The following is a 15,731-nucleotide window of genomic DNA, read 5'->3' as shown; positions in this document are numbered from 1 at the left end:
ACAGTCATCTCCTTTGCACATGTCGGAACACAAACACTTACTTTATAATCCTGATGCTCAAGGTGAACTAATCACACATCCCCTACTACTAGTAAGTATCATACTTGGCCAATAAATGATTCCAGACAATACAAAATAATACTGAGAGAATTCAGCGATGGGAGGACATGTATCATAAGTTTTTCTTGTGGGTGTTACCAATGTGTCTTAGAAAGGGGTGTAACCAGCCAGAAGTTAAAATACCCAATTGCAACAACTGCTGTATGTTACTATCATATGCGGTCTTGGTTCTACAGGTGCACACAAGTATCTGTGTTAAAAGCTATACTGCCTTTATAAATCGAAGTATGACATTTCCTCCAAACGAATTGGTTTTTCTGGAGAAATACCGAGACAGTGATCGTAGGAGTGTGTATTATCAGATGAGCAGTCCGGTTACATGTAGCCGACGATGCTACCTCATGATAAAATAGATGAATTTTGAAAATGATTCGGCTAAGGAACTTGGTATGAAACCGCTATCTGCAACTCCCTCACGCCGCTAGATATTTCTCCCGTATGTGTAACTTATTCTGTCTCAATACCATGTCAGAGGTTCTGCGAAATATCCACTGAGTTAGTTATAGGCGATGACTGATTGAGAAGGATCACAAACAGTAGTAGATGGTGCGCTGATTGAGGTCGTAAGAAATGTACACTAGATTTTCAGATCTCTAGTGTTACGCTATCTGCTAGAAATGATGTCTATGATTTGGAATCAAGTCCTTCCATTCAACCACATACCTGCATTGGATCATGGCCACAAGTGGCACTCTCATATCTCAAAATGGGTCACCTTTGTCGAACCTATCTGCTACAGTAAAATTCCAACGTGGTTTTAGTCAGTTCAAATGGTTCAAATGGCTCTGAGCACTATGGGACTTAACGTCTATGGTCATCAGTCCCCTAGAACTTAGAACTACTTAAACCTAACTAACTTAAGGACATCACACAACACCCAGCCATCACGAGGCAGAGAAAATCCCTGATCCCGCCGGGAATCGAACCCGGGAACCCGGGCGTGGGAAGCGAGAACGCTACCGCACGACCACGAGATGCGGGCGTTGTAGTCAGTCCCTAAGAATCCTGCAACTGCTCCCACTTCTGCAGCTTTGGAAATGTGATCGTTCCAATTTAAGCCAGAACTGAGCAGAAGTCAGAGAAAGCCATATCCAGCACCTTCTGCAACCCGTGTAGAAACAGAACAACCTGAGTTAGTGCAACAGGACCGTGTTTTGACTATTCGGTGGAAATGCACGCATTGTGGTGTGCCTCCAAACTAGATACATATACTACAGTCTGAGGCAGATCCACGTCCATTCCCATCTATCAGCCCAGCAGGCTATTATCGTTACTCTCTACCATCCAACAAATAAAATTTATGAACTATAAAATCTCCATTAATTTCGTCCGATATAGAACTCACGTAGGCGGTGTTGCTGGCGCGATGACGTCTAGCTGCAATGTTGTTTTGGCACAGAGAGAGAGAGTTCTTGTGATGGTTCCAAGAACAACATTACTCCTAGCAATCCTAACGGGACACCCCATCCATCACTGAATTTACCTGTCAAACTGCTGCTGCTGCCAGTGCGGCATACTTATATTAAATATACAGCTTTTGATCCACTGCAGAGGACAGTTTATGGTTCCATCACCTGTACCTTAGGAGGATGATCGTATCCCACGGACTATACTGTAAATCGCAAGAGACGCTCCCTGTGGTCCTGTCTCGTTGTTTGAAACATTATTTTTTCTGCTGTAACATGTTTTTTACACTGCCATGCATTTTGTTTTTCTTCCACGACTTCAAGGTCTGTGTCAGATTCTAAAGAGACATTAAGACATTCAGATCCATGGCCTCTTGCAGAAAACTAGATGTCGAACAATGATAATCATATTGTTGCTACGGCTACCATAACATGCCACAAACACTGGATGGTTTTATATAAAAGAGAGTTACAAAATAAGCAAATTGGGGGAGTTTCGCGATGTTGTGGATGGTTTCCAAACTACAGTCCGAAAGTGATTCACGAGCTCTACATTGAAACTCATCTGTAATAGTCATGAAGTAGCTGATGACTCTATGTTCCGTTTCAACTGATTCATCATAATAGCAGTTATGTATGCAATCACTTTCGGTGCTGTTTACCCCAAAAGTTGTTATCCATCCACCAAAACTCTTTCTCCAACTCAAACAAGCGATGTCAGTCAATCATTATGTGGTAACCAACAGGGTGCCAGTGCATGGAAGGGATGGAAAAGACACCATCAATGTACTCTAATAATAAGCATCACAGTTGATAGTACAAACAATTTTACAGTAATTTCAACACTGACCAATGATGCGACAGCATGTTTCCCAACTTCAGTATGATAGCTAAACCACCTCTCCTCCACTTTGGGAATATCATTGCAAACATGGATAGATGACTGTGCACTACATCTATGCATTGTTAATTCTCAAACATGTACACCATCAAAGCATATCACACAGTGCTCTACATATTTCTAACACCTCAAGCATAGTGCTTAATTTATGATGTATCACTCTGTGTATGGGAGTCACAGAGCATTCTTGCTGTCTTAGGGTAAAATTAGAGAGTGAAAGACCCTCCTCACACCATCATTGACCAACCCGCCCTGCAGCACCATTACCTATTTAATCTGCAACCGACCAGAATTATGCTGCTACAATCCACGTCTCATAAATGAGTGGAGCTTGCTGAGTCCTCACCCATCGAAGGGCACAAGATTTCTCAAGATGTGGCCATATTGAGGACATTAGCACTCCTTATTGATGTATAGTAACAGGTTTCAAAGTGCCGTCATGTAATAGCAGACAGTTAAGTAGAACAAGAAACGGGTGATTTTTGTGAGTGATGGAGCTTCAGATGGATGGAATTCGATGCATTTTTACGTAAATCAACCAAGCTATCAACTCTAAAGTATTGTTCTAGAGTCTAGGATCAGTATCTGAAAGCTATTGGTAAGATAGAACATAAACACACACACTTCTAAGGCTACAACGTTCTGCACTTAAAATGAGCTATAATATTAGATCGCTTGCGTTTCCAACCTATCAGTCATATGGAATGTAGCGCTGTTAATATTCCAATGTAAGAAATATATTTCAAGCAGATGACATACATCCTTCTTCCCAGTTTCTCTACGATAAACTTATGTTATTGAACCGTAAAATGAAAAAACAACTTCCTTAAAACATTGGCTCTGTGTGATACAAGTACAATACAGCCTTGCAGAGACGTATAGCGCCCACTGTTCACATCTGATTGGGGTTCAGAAATTATACTATGCCGGCATCAGCCCTATATAAAATGTCTACTGTCTTCTTGTGAACGTTAACGGTAAACCTGTCGGTCACACACACACACACACACACACACACACACACACACACACACACACACAGATATATATATATCTCAAAATAAAGGGGGTGTACATCAAGACTGGGAACACTTTCAACTATTTATTGAACAAGAACTAAAATTGTACAGATGTCATACATATTGCATTGTGAAGAGAAACTCTGAAGTTTTATTTTTATTTTTATTTTTTTTAACAAACATTCAATATGCAAACCGTGAGTGACCTGGCAGACGTCAATAGGGTAAATGAACTCTTGCCATACCCGTCCCAGCATGGGATTGTCAACTGTGGCAATCGCTAATCGTATTCTCTCCCGTAGCTCTACTACTTCGCGATGAAAATGTGGTGGAGCCCCATCCTGCTGAAAGATGAACAGAGAGGCTGAAAGATGAACAGAGAGTCTGATTGCATTCAAGGCATCAGCCATTGCTGCAACATGGCCAGTTATGAATATACAGTGACAGTGCTCTCAGCGAAGAAGAATGGCCCGTACAGTTTTCGACGTGACGAGGCACAAAAAACATTTACCTTTGGTGAACCATGCTCAAATTCAATGCATTTGATGGCTTCTTACCATACTTGGTTCTAAACATCGATTGAACAGCTATAGCACACTTGGTTTTGTTGAACTCCAACACACAGGAAGCTCGCTCCTCACCTAAACTCGCCATGTTTGCGACTAGTGCTGACTATTGGCAAATTACCAAACTACGCTGTGATGGTATACATGGAAACAAAAACTTTCAGGGGTTCTCTGCAAAATGACATATGTATGATATCTGTACAGTGTTTGGTTAATGTGCAATAAATAATTGAAAGTGTTTCTAGACCTTATGTGCACCCTGTATTTCTCTGCTTCATACGTCCTCCGTGTTACCACAGATTACGTGTCACTGATCTCATTTGTACTAAACTGCAGTACACACGAGCTGCTTATTTGCTTCCACCACCTTTAATGGAATGCGTAAGTTCTAATAAATGTACACCAACATGCAGTCTTCTTTAGTTGTTGACCCTTGTGCAGAAAACAGCACGTAGGTTGTGGATCTGTTATCATGAGGCTGTAAGAAACTCTTAGTGAGGAACTGTTATTTTAGAAATAATTAAATTTCCAATCAGTTCTTTTTTTTAATATACAGGATGCCACTCTCTTTTTATCGGCAGAACACGAGAAATTGCACAATTACATTCCACTTTAGAGACACAAATGATTTCCATTCTTCAACAAATTAATGAACTGAATATTTCCATAGTTAATATCACACTGTTTTTAACTATATGTTCAAATAACCTACATTGCTAATAAAGTCTAAACTATCACCGACCGTGGCAGACAACATCTCTGTCCTTTAGACTTCCCGACCAGCTCTGATCTTACAGCCCACCATTCGAGTTAAGCGCAATCTGAAGATCACCAAAGTGCTTCATCTGCCTTTTCATTTAGCAGTTGTTTATTATTCTTCTAGTTGTTAGTAGCTGTGAAATAATGAAATGATAGCATGCTATTGAGAGATGTGTGAAATATGAAATGCAAGTAAATACACTGTTTAGTTTGTTTAATAATAATAACTGGAGATTACCATTTCCCATCCTATAATCAGATCATGATGGGAAAGAAAGCCATGTACTGATTGAAACTTTACTTAAACTAATTCATTTAATGCTTACAGGTGCTTATATTTCGGCTGGGACATGGTTCTATTCAACATCCTGTAACTTATAAAATGGTTTCCCAATCAAAAAATTCTGTTGAAGGCATTACCTATATGCTTCAGAACGCGAATTCTTGAGGGGTGGGATAACCACGTTTTCATCGGTCTTGAGCAGAACCTCCCCTTATCTCCTATGGGTTTCCTTATATCGTAACTTGCACCTTCTGAAATTCCAGTTAAAATAATATGATATTTGCAGGAAAGACATATCTGAGCTGCTAACAGTCTAACAGTGGAACAACATTTTTTGCCTCCATGATCCATGTGATATCAGATTTAATTGCAAAAAATTATTGAATTCAATGATACTAATAAACCAAGGTAAGAGCTCACTTTTACAGTTAGTCTGTCAATGAAGCAGGCTGCCCCTTATACAATGAAAACTAGTTAAGTGCAAGGGAAACACATATGGGGATTTAGCTTCTTTGACAAACACATGTTTAAATCTATGACATTTATATGGAAGATATGACTAAATTGTATAATTTTATTCTTGAAGTGGGCTTATATCATGTGATAGTGGGTGTATTTCATTACTACAAATGAGTAACAAAGTGTATCTGCCATTTCTTAGCTTCTGAAGATTGCCTGTAGGAGGTGTGCATTGTGTATCCTTCTCCTTATTGTAGTAGTCTGTACATAGTGTATAGATAACTGCCTCTATTCCACATATCTTTCTTCAGAGGGGCTAAATAAACCAAAAGGTAGATTTCCAGTTTATTAAGGACATCTCCATTGAGAATCAATGTAACATTTATTATCTGTGATGACAGCATTACATATAGATTAATATGCTATACACAGAAGCCTAATTAATGTTGAGTTAGAAGTTTCCTATCCCTAAAGCATTAACGGAAGTTGTAAATAAAAATAGTGAAAATCTGTTAAACAGATTATAGCAGATATGTATTACTAATTAATTGTTTCACTAAATATCTAAGAAACACATTTCCAATTCTCACATAAAGAATATATTATCACCACAGTTAAAAAATTTAGTGATAATCCAAACAGAAGAGCAGTTCAGTGCAACACATCTCCTCTGTGAATGTGGTTCCTCCTTGAACACACAAAACTACTCAGTAATATTCTGCTTCTCCAGTGCATTACTAATCCATTTGATAAGGAAACCTTTAAATCCCCGGTCTGAGTCCTATATTCAGCCATTTTGACTCATGAAGCTCAGATAGTGAGTATCGCTTGGGTTTTCTTATTCACAGTCAACATTTTACGCAACTGGAGAGCAATCATCTCACCTTGTCTGTAAAAGTGGTATATAATTCATTCATTCATTTCTTATAGGCCACCTTTGGACAACATTATTTTGACTGTCTAGCTTTAGGTGTACTGATGTTTTCCCAGTGCTCCCGCGTTCGTTCTTAGCTTTTCTTGGAAACCCTGCCATGCCATAAGTTTCTCCTTGAATGGGACATGCTCCAAGATGAAATCATGGGTGATCCCCACTTCTTTCAGATCTTCCTCCGCCTCTGTGAACCAGGAACATTTTGTTTTCTTCTCCTGAAAGTAGGTGATCATATAATTGGTGAGTCTTCCAGGGCTTATTCAGGTCATATGTCCATAAAACATATATCCTTCTTTTCCGGATGGTATTGGTTATCTTCGCTATGTGGGAATACAGTTCATGATTATGATATCTTCTATATTCCCCATTCTCTTTGATGGGACCTAAGATCTTTCTCAAAATCTTCCTTTCCTTAGCCTCCAGTTTTCCCATTAGGCCTTTGTTCATTACTAGGCATTCAGAAGCATACAATACCTCCGGACGGATAACACTGCAGTAATGGTTTAACTTTGCATTGAACGATACCGATCTTTTGTTGTAGATGTTTTTGGCTAAATGGAATGCCAATTCCATTTTGTTCAAGCACGGTATGAAGGCTTCTTTCTCCGATAAGTTGGATGCTATCTATTCTCCAAGGTATTTAAACTTTTCAACTCTCTTTATTTTGCCTTGGCCCTCCATAAGTTCCCTTGGTGGTGAATTTGTGTCAATTATAAACTCGGTTTTCTCAAATGAAATTTAGAGGCCATCTTCTGTGCTTGTACATTAAGCTCATTAATCAGTCTCTTAGCTGTTTCCATGGAATCAGAAAAAATTTCAATATCATCTGCAAAAGAGAGCCAATTGATTTCAAGATTTTGTTTCTTGTAACCCACTCTGACACCATTTTTAATTTCTTGGTTTGCCAGTTCTTTGCGCCACTCGTGAATAACCTTCTCAAGGGCACAGTTCGCCGGCCGGTGTGGCCGTGCGGTTCAAGGCGCTTCAGTCTCGAACCGCGTGACTGCTACGGTTGCAGGTTCGAATCCTGCCTTGGGCATGGATGTGTGTGATGTCCTTAGGTTAGTTAAGTTTAAGTAGTTCTAAGTTCTAGGGGACTGATGACCACAGATGTTAAGTCCCATAGTGCTCAGAGCCATTTGAACCATTTGGCACAGTTCAAGAGCACAGGTGAGAGCCCACCTCTTTGCCTCATTCCACTCTTTATTCCAAAAGCTTCTGATGTTTCTCCTGTAATATATATATCCCCTGGTATTTTATAATCTTGTTTTGCTTCCTTTTGAATTTGCTTAATGGTGAAATGTCCTTTTCACATCTACATCCATATTCTGCAAATCACTGGAAGTTGTATGGCAGAGGTACCAGTTGTTAAGGCTCCTTCCTGTTCCATTCACATATTGAGTGTGAGAAGAATAATTACATAAATTCCATGTGTGTGCCGCATTGAATCTAATCTAGTCCCATTAATACCTACAGCAGGAAACAGGGAGTTGTAGTATGTTCATAGACTCATCATTTAAAGATGATCCTTAAAGCTTGTGTAAGTAGTTCTCTCAGTATAATTTGCCTGTATCAAGTGTCTGCTAGCTCAGAGTCTTCAGCATTTCTGTGACACACTCCCATGGGTCAGATAATCCTGTTACCATTTGTAGTTTTCTATGTATGTTCAATATCCCATTATTCCTATCTGTTATGTGTTCCTCACACTTGAGCAATATTCTAGGATGGGTTGCATAAATAATTTGTAAGCAATGTTTTTTGTAGAGTGACTATATTTCCCTAGTATGGTATTCTCCACAATAAATTAAAGTCTGCCACCTGCTTTACCTGCAACTCAGTCTATGTGACCATTCCATTTAATATCCCTACAAACAGTTACATCCAGGTATTTGTGTGAACTGACCAACTCCAGTTATGATTCATTGATACTGCAGTCATAGGATACTGTATGTTTTTTGTTTTGTGAAGTGCACAATTTTAAATTTTTGAACTTTTTAAAACAGATCACCAGTCTTCATAATACTTTGAATGTTTGTGTTACACTTATTATTATAGATAACTGCATTATTATTTATATTCCCTCAAGGTCATTAATGTACAGCATGAACAGCAAGGAACCCAACAAACTTCAATGGAGCATATCTGAAGTTACTTCTACCTCTGTCAATGACTCTTCATCCAAGATAACATGCTGCATCCTCCCTACTACGAAATCATTAACCCATTTGCAAATGTCATTTGATGCCCCATACGATCATAGATAATAAGCATAGGTGTGGTACTGAGTGAAATACTTTTCGGAAATCGAGAAATTCTGCATCTACCTGACTGCCTTGGTCCATAGCTTTTAGGACGTCATATGAGAAAAGTGAAAGCTACACTTCACAGTATTGAAGTTTTCTGATACCGTGGCAGTTGGTATGAAAGAGGTTGTTCTGTTCAGGATACATCATTACACTTGATCTCAGAACATGTTCTCAGATTCTGTATCAAATAGATATCAAGGGTATTGGATTGCAGTTTTGTGGCTCACTTCTGCTATCCTGCTTGTGGATGGAAGTGACCTGTGCTTCCGACTGCTGGTCAGAGTTTTCTGTTTGATGGGTCTACAGTAGATTATGCTTAAAAGAGGAGCTAAATCTGGCATAAATTCATTATAGATTCTGTTAGTGATTCCATTGGGCCCTGGAGCTCTGTACACTATTAGTGATTTCAGTTATGTCTCAACACCACTGACACATTTTTCCATGAAACCATTGATCTTGTCTACCGTTTGATAAACACATTAACAGTTAGAGCTGTTACGTTTGAAATAATAAAGAGATTACTTACTTTCTTTCCATATGCCGTTTTTTCATTTGACTGCTATTTATAGTTTGCTCAAAATATAAATCCTTCTGCTTGTTTTTTGTTGCTACAAATGCCACATGTCACTTATACAAGTTTGTACATGGACATTCTCAAACAAGTCAGGTTTATTACTTGATGTTAGATCCAAAATGTTTCCAGCGTGAGTAGGATTCTGAATAATCTGTTCTAGCTAGTTATCAGAGAATTCATTTAGTACAGTTTTGCAAGATGAATGCGATGGTTTCACATTGGATAATAGTATGTGGAAGCACTAAATTCTATGGAGGGTGAAACTTTGACAATGCCAGCCACTCGTGCTGGTGAAACGTCAGAAAAATCATTAGATGAACGCCGGCCAAAGAACCCGAGACAGAAGCCAATAGGCAGTTTGTCATTTTCCTTTGTGTCATCTCTAGAAGGCTTTCTATATGTAATTCTTGTTTGTGTGCTATACGGATATACATCTGGTGAATTACCCCCTCTTGGATCCTAATAGTAACTCCACACTTGCTTATTTACGTTTCGTCTAGAATATTGTTCCCAACTATCACAACAAAATATATGGTGTCCTCATAAACCACATAAATATCTGTTGTAGCCTTCATATGGTTAATCTCACCAGTTGGCATATCTGTAAAGTATCCTTGGGGAGAAACAAAGTTTATCCCAAATGATGTGAAGCTATATTTGTATTCAGTAATGCTGGATCATCCATTGCCTCATAAACAACTTGTTGTTATAAATTGACTGTCACTGTCAATTAGGGCCTTCACTTTTCAGTTACATGCTCTGACATTTTTACATGTACTTTTTCTTAACAGTGTGTGCATTCATTTTCATTATTCTTCTCTTTTGTGCATTCTTACAATTTTTGGGCGAACTTCTTGCAATTAAGCATCTCTTTCCCTTGCTTTTGACCAGTGGCTGCTGGCACTGTAGTTGAAATTCTTTGTATTTGTATCCGACTTGTACTTTTAGTTATTCCATCTTCGGTGGTGGAGATTCCAAAATGTGTATTGCTGCAACTTCTGTTATTTCTTATTGGCAAAGACTTCTTAGTGTTTAGTAATGCCTCATTTTTTCTTTAAATTTTTCATATTCCTGGTGCCATAAAATAGAAATATATGAATGTCAAAAGAACAGACATGACACATTCATATATGTAATTTGATAGGCCTAGCTGGGCAATAAATTCACCTTCCTCAGTACAGAGACCGAGCGAGATGGCGCAGTGGTTGTGCATCATAGTGGGCTCGCGTTTGGGAGGACGACGGTACAAACCCGCGTCCAGCCATCCAGATTTAGGTTTTCCTTGATTTTCGTAAATTGCTTCAGGGAAATGCTGGGATGGTTCCTTTGATAAGGCATGACTGATTTCCTTCCCCATCCTTCCCTAATTTGAGTTTGTGCTCCATCTCTATTGAACTCGTTGTCGATGGGATATTAAACATTAATCTCCCCCTTCAGTGCGGATGCACAGATGCATCCAACCTCCTGTGGGAATCTTGGAAGAGAGAATATGGAGGAAATGGACAGGGGCTATGGATAATTGGTACTTGACGAGGGTGTGGATCAGCCATGATGTGAACTGAGATAGACGGTGGAGTTGCGATAACACAGTGTCCCGGATGGCACAGTGGTTACCACACCTGCAGTTTCCATATAATGTCCCAACACAGCTGACAGCAGTGATCCCTCCCATTTCGTTTCTTCCCCTCTCCACCTTCAATCTGCACATAAAATAGAAGATTTGCCTGAGTGATCCTTTGTACTGTTTGTTACACACTAGAATAGTTAACTGTCATTAATATCTCTTTCATTATGATAAAATATTATTGAAAAGACTATTACCATTTCTTCTTCTACCAAGTCAGTCAATCTCTGCAGCTCTTATTTCTATGTCAAGTTCTGTTTGCAAAGCTTACAATGTAACACCCTTCTTGCCCTTAATGAAAAGCTTAGCCAGTTTCCTTTTCTTTTTTTCTTTTTTTTTGTGTAAGTAAGCCTTGCAGCTTGTTCCAACCCATTTAAACCAGTGTTCTCTAGAAGTCCAAGATATTTATCGCTGTGATGTCCCGTTGGATTGAATTGGTTTCTTCATTATCATCCTCTTCACATCCTATGTTGTCAATTTTCAATGCGAGTTTGTCAATGCTGAGTTAAAAAAAGAAATCGTAACCAATACCAGTAATTGTTTCTTTTTTTGCGCCACACTATATACTGATACATAATTTACAGTTTTCTACTCTGCATCTGAAAATAACACTTGAATAAATTGCTTTTTGTTATTGTAACGCAGCCACTTTTTCCTGAATTGGGATACACAATACTTGTGCGGGAAGCATTGATATGGGTTGTCTAGCACTATGGTGAATGTGTAGTCATGAATGTTTATTCAAGAGAAACATTCTTATCACCTGGTGCCATTCTTACAGTGGCCCAGTAACTCGTTGTGACTTGTAGGTAGCAGCTGGCGGCAGGCAGTGACCTTGCTGAGACAAGTCATTTTGTCAGCTTTGTGCCATAAAAGAGAGTGATGGGGTGGAGCTCTGTGAGACTGGTGGGAAGAACGCAGGCACCTGGTCAAACCCGAGACTGGCGACGGCATCCAATGGGCAACCTTGCCTCTGTAGACCCAGTTCAGTACCTGGAACCGTCAAGACTGATGCATCAGGGAGAGATAAGCAGTTTCAGTTGCTTCTTGATGCTGCTCAATGAGTCCGGAACAGCTTTGCTTTACATTTGACTGATGCAGAGACTGTCTGGTCGAATTCATAACGCTGAAGGAATGCTGCTCACGGCTGGGTAGTAAGCTTTTATCCTCCCTCTCTAGCTGGTGTTATGGCAAGAGGCTGGCTCCCATCAAAAATTCAGCTGTGGAAACGCCATGTTTTCAACACTACCACTGACAGTCACACAGGGTGCAGTGACAGCACTGTTGCAGTGCCCGCTGGCTGGCCCATATATCTCTTTGCTGCTTGTGAGGTCCTCCCTGAAGCTAATGCCACAACATTAGCTTCAAGTTCCCCATATTTTGATTAAAAGTAAAGCCAGACATTTTTTTCAACCTGCCGCAATTTCCCATTCGGTGTTCCACATTACAACATGTTTTATGTAATTGTTTCTCCTTTTCCCAAAAAGTTTAAAATTTCTCCTTGCATCTCACTGCTAGAGTCCTAACCTACATTAAAATATGAATCCACATTATAGATCCAAAATCCAGACAGTCACACATTGCTATATTATTGGAGATAAATCTGCTGTCAGAATAGTTCACTGCATATGTCATATAGATGGCTAAAACTATGACTACTCATTCAGGGTGAGGACTCAGTTACCTTTCTCACTTTCAAGGTTATCACCTTTTTAAATTTTTTGTCACCTTTTTTGCTCTTTAATGAGGAAGAAAATAAAGTTATTAATTTTTGTTTCCAAGTTTCTGTATTTAACTTCATTCATTTATCTTTTGGAATGCTCCCACAATGAAAGTAGATAAAATCTTACCTGAAGCACTTCTGAATTTGACATAGGTTGTTCCTTTTTGAGTTTTTGAATGTTTTTTTTAAATATTTTGCACAACTGTTATTAGCAACAAATGGTTCAAATGGCTCTGAGCACTATGGGGCTTAACAGCTGAGGTCATCAGTCCCCTAGAACTTAGAACTATGTGAACCTAACTAACCTAAGGACATCACACACATCCATGCCCGAGGCAGGATTCGAACCTGCGACCGTAGCGGTCGCACGGTTCCAGACTGAAGCACCTAGAACTGCTCGGCCACCCAGGGCGGCAAACGTTAGACAGATAAATATGTCTGGACCGCAGCCTAATGGCTATAAAACAAATATGTATCTCTAAAAACACAGTTACAGGCACTGGAAGGCCGCACTGCATGTTAACACCTTGGTAACTGTATTTACATCAGTGAGCTGTTGGATATCAGTGCAGATGTACTTTAGAAGAGATCTGTTAATTAAACTTTGCTATCCTTGCTGTGAAAGCTATAATGAAAATAAGATTAAGTGTGTGTTTTTCATACCCTATGTGTGTTGGTTAAAATGGCTCTGAGCACTATGGGACTCAACTTCTGAGGTCATCAGTCCCCTAGAACTTAGAACTACGTAAACCTAACTAACCTAAGGACATCACACACATCCATGCCCGAGGCAGGATTCGAACCTGCGACCGTAGCAGTCGCGCAGTTCCAGACTGAAGCACTTAGAACCGCTCGGCCACTCCGGCCGGCCTATTAGCAACAAAATTCCTCTATTACAACTGCTTCTGTTTTAGCTCCAGATTCTAATGTTGTTGGAGTAACAAGACTGCTGTGATATTCTGTTGAATTTCGAAAATAAACTTTTCAAGATGATAAAATGCAAAAATCGTGGTGGCTGACTTGAAACAACAGTTTGAAAATTAAATTCTCTGCTTGGGGGAAAAGAATTAGTGAATGTGAACTATTTTGCTGTGTGTTAATTTTGAAGCAAAAAGTTTTCAGCGGTTTTAACTACAATTAAATAACAGTTTGAAAATTAAATTCTCTGCTTGGGGGAAAAGAATTAGTGAATGTGAACTATTTTGCTGTGTGTTAATTTTGAAGCAAAAAGTTTTCAGCGGTTTTAACTACAATTAAATGTGTATAACATCAGTTACATTTATAATCCATTCATCATAAGAATAAACCTAACGTAAACATTGCATTATGTATTCTGCACTGGCCGGTCAGCTGGTACAGCTAGCATATAGTGACTGAGCTGCAATAACACATAAAAAGGAATGAGCAGAGGAGCGATACAGCTTTGAATGTCATTTAATTTTTCTGCAGAATGAAATAATACACTGAAAATCTCCCACAATATGCCCCTTATACCACTAGAGGAAAGCCGCAACACATTATCGTTTTTAGCTAACGTAAGCTAAAGGCACCAGTAGTTGACACCTTAAGAAATGAAACTACTTTAATTTGATATTTATGAATACAAGTGGATGTTGGGCACAAACACAATTAATCTTCAGTTCTTTGATCTTTTGTGATTTGATATTTATTATAATTCACTAAGTGAAGGTACAGTAAATGGTAAATAAAAATTATAACAAAAGTGTAAGTGCAGTCATCAGTAGTTGACACTAGTGAGACATGAAAGTTTCAGTAGTTGACAGGAAAAATATTCAGTAGTTGACACTAAATAAATAACTTCAGTCTACACATCACAGTCAATACTGTTTTGGAATTCATATTTCAAATGATCATTAGTGATATTTGAGAGTAGTAAAGGAAGCTTGTCAATAACCTGTGGTGGACTAATAACACTAACATCATTTTCATCAACATAAAAAGCTTTTTTCTGACAGTTGCACGATTTTAGAGCCATTACTTCTATTTCACCATCCTCAAACACACACTGAACATTAAAAACATATTTGAAATATCTCTTCTTTTCAGGAAAAGAAACAAGAAGAAATTCACCATTTTTATAAAATTTATTCATATTTTCTTCTTTGTTTGCTGTTTCTTTTTCTGTTATATTTATTTGATCAGAATTGTCGTCTTCCTTGCCATCAGATGTCTGCAAATCACTATCAGGGAGCATACTAATGTCATCCACACTGTTGCCTGACTCACTCCATTCTTCATCTTCAGAATCTGAGGATACTGAAATTGTTCTTTTCTTGTGCACTTTTGGCTTTCTACAATTCTCTGCTTTAGTTTGCTTCTTGAGTTTCTTAGCAATCTCAGACTGTTCTTTCTTCAGTTTTTGTGCTTCTGCTCTCTCAGCTTTTAGTCTTTCTATTTGTAGCTTCAGTTGTTCCTTCTTATGATGATATCCCTGCCACTGGTTGGATGTCACAACACTTGGAAGTCTTTCTCTTAATCTTCTTTTCCCTTGTTTTCGTGTATTCTGTGGCCAAAATAATGCATGTTTAATGGGGAGGGGATTAGTTGGTCCCCTGATTTCCTATTAATATTTCCACTAGGAGCACACTGAGGAAAATCAGAATTTTTCATTGAATTCTTGGGTGTGACACACTGGTCTGTTACATTAGTCTCCTCTCTTTCTTTATTTTGGTTGTTGCCTGAAAGCTTTTCATGTCTTCCTATTTTTTATTTTTGATTACTTCATTATTTTGTTTTTCATGTGGATGGACATTTCCTTCTTCCACTTTTTCATTTTGATTTGCCACACAGTCGTTTGTGTCATCAACAGACTGGGAAAGGATAGAATTATGACAATAATTTTTAATTTCCTTCCAAAGCAAAAACAAAGACTGGTCATTTATATTTCCTTCCCACATATCACTTGAAGACTCAAAACATGACAGTTTATCTTTCCCAATGTATGTTTCTAGAACCTCTAATCCAACTCTTTAAGTTTAATTTTTCAAATGTGGCAGTTCTGTGAGTAGTAAGTATAACATCATCACTCACTGATGGAAT

This window comes from Schistocerca piceifrons, chromosome 1 (assembly GCF_021461385.2).
Source record: "Schistocerca piceifrons isolate TAMUIC-IGC-003096 chromosome 1, iqSchPice1.1, whole genome shotgun sequence".
Classification (NCBI taxonomy): Eukaryota; Metazoa; Arthropoda; class Insecta; order Orthoptera; family Acrididae; genus Schistocerca; species Schistocerca piceifrons.
This window is presented reverse-complemented; position numbering follows the sequence as displayed.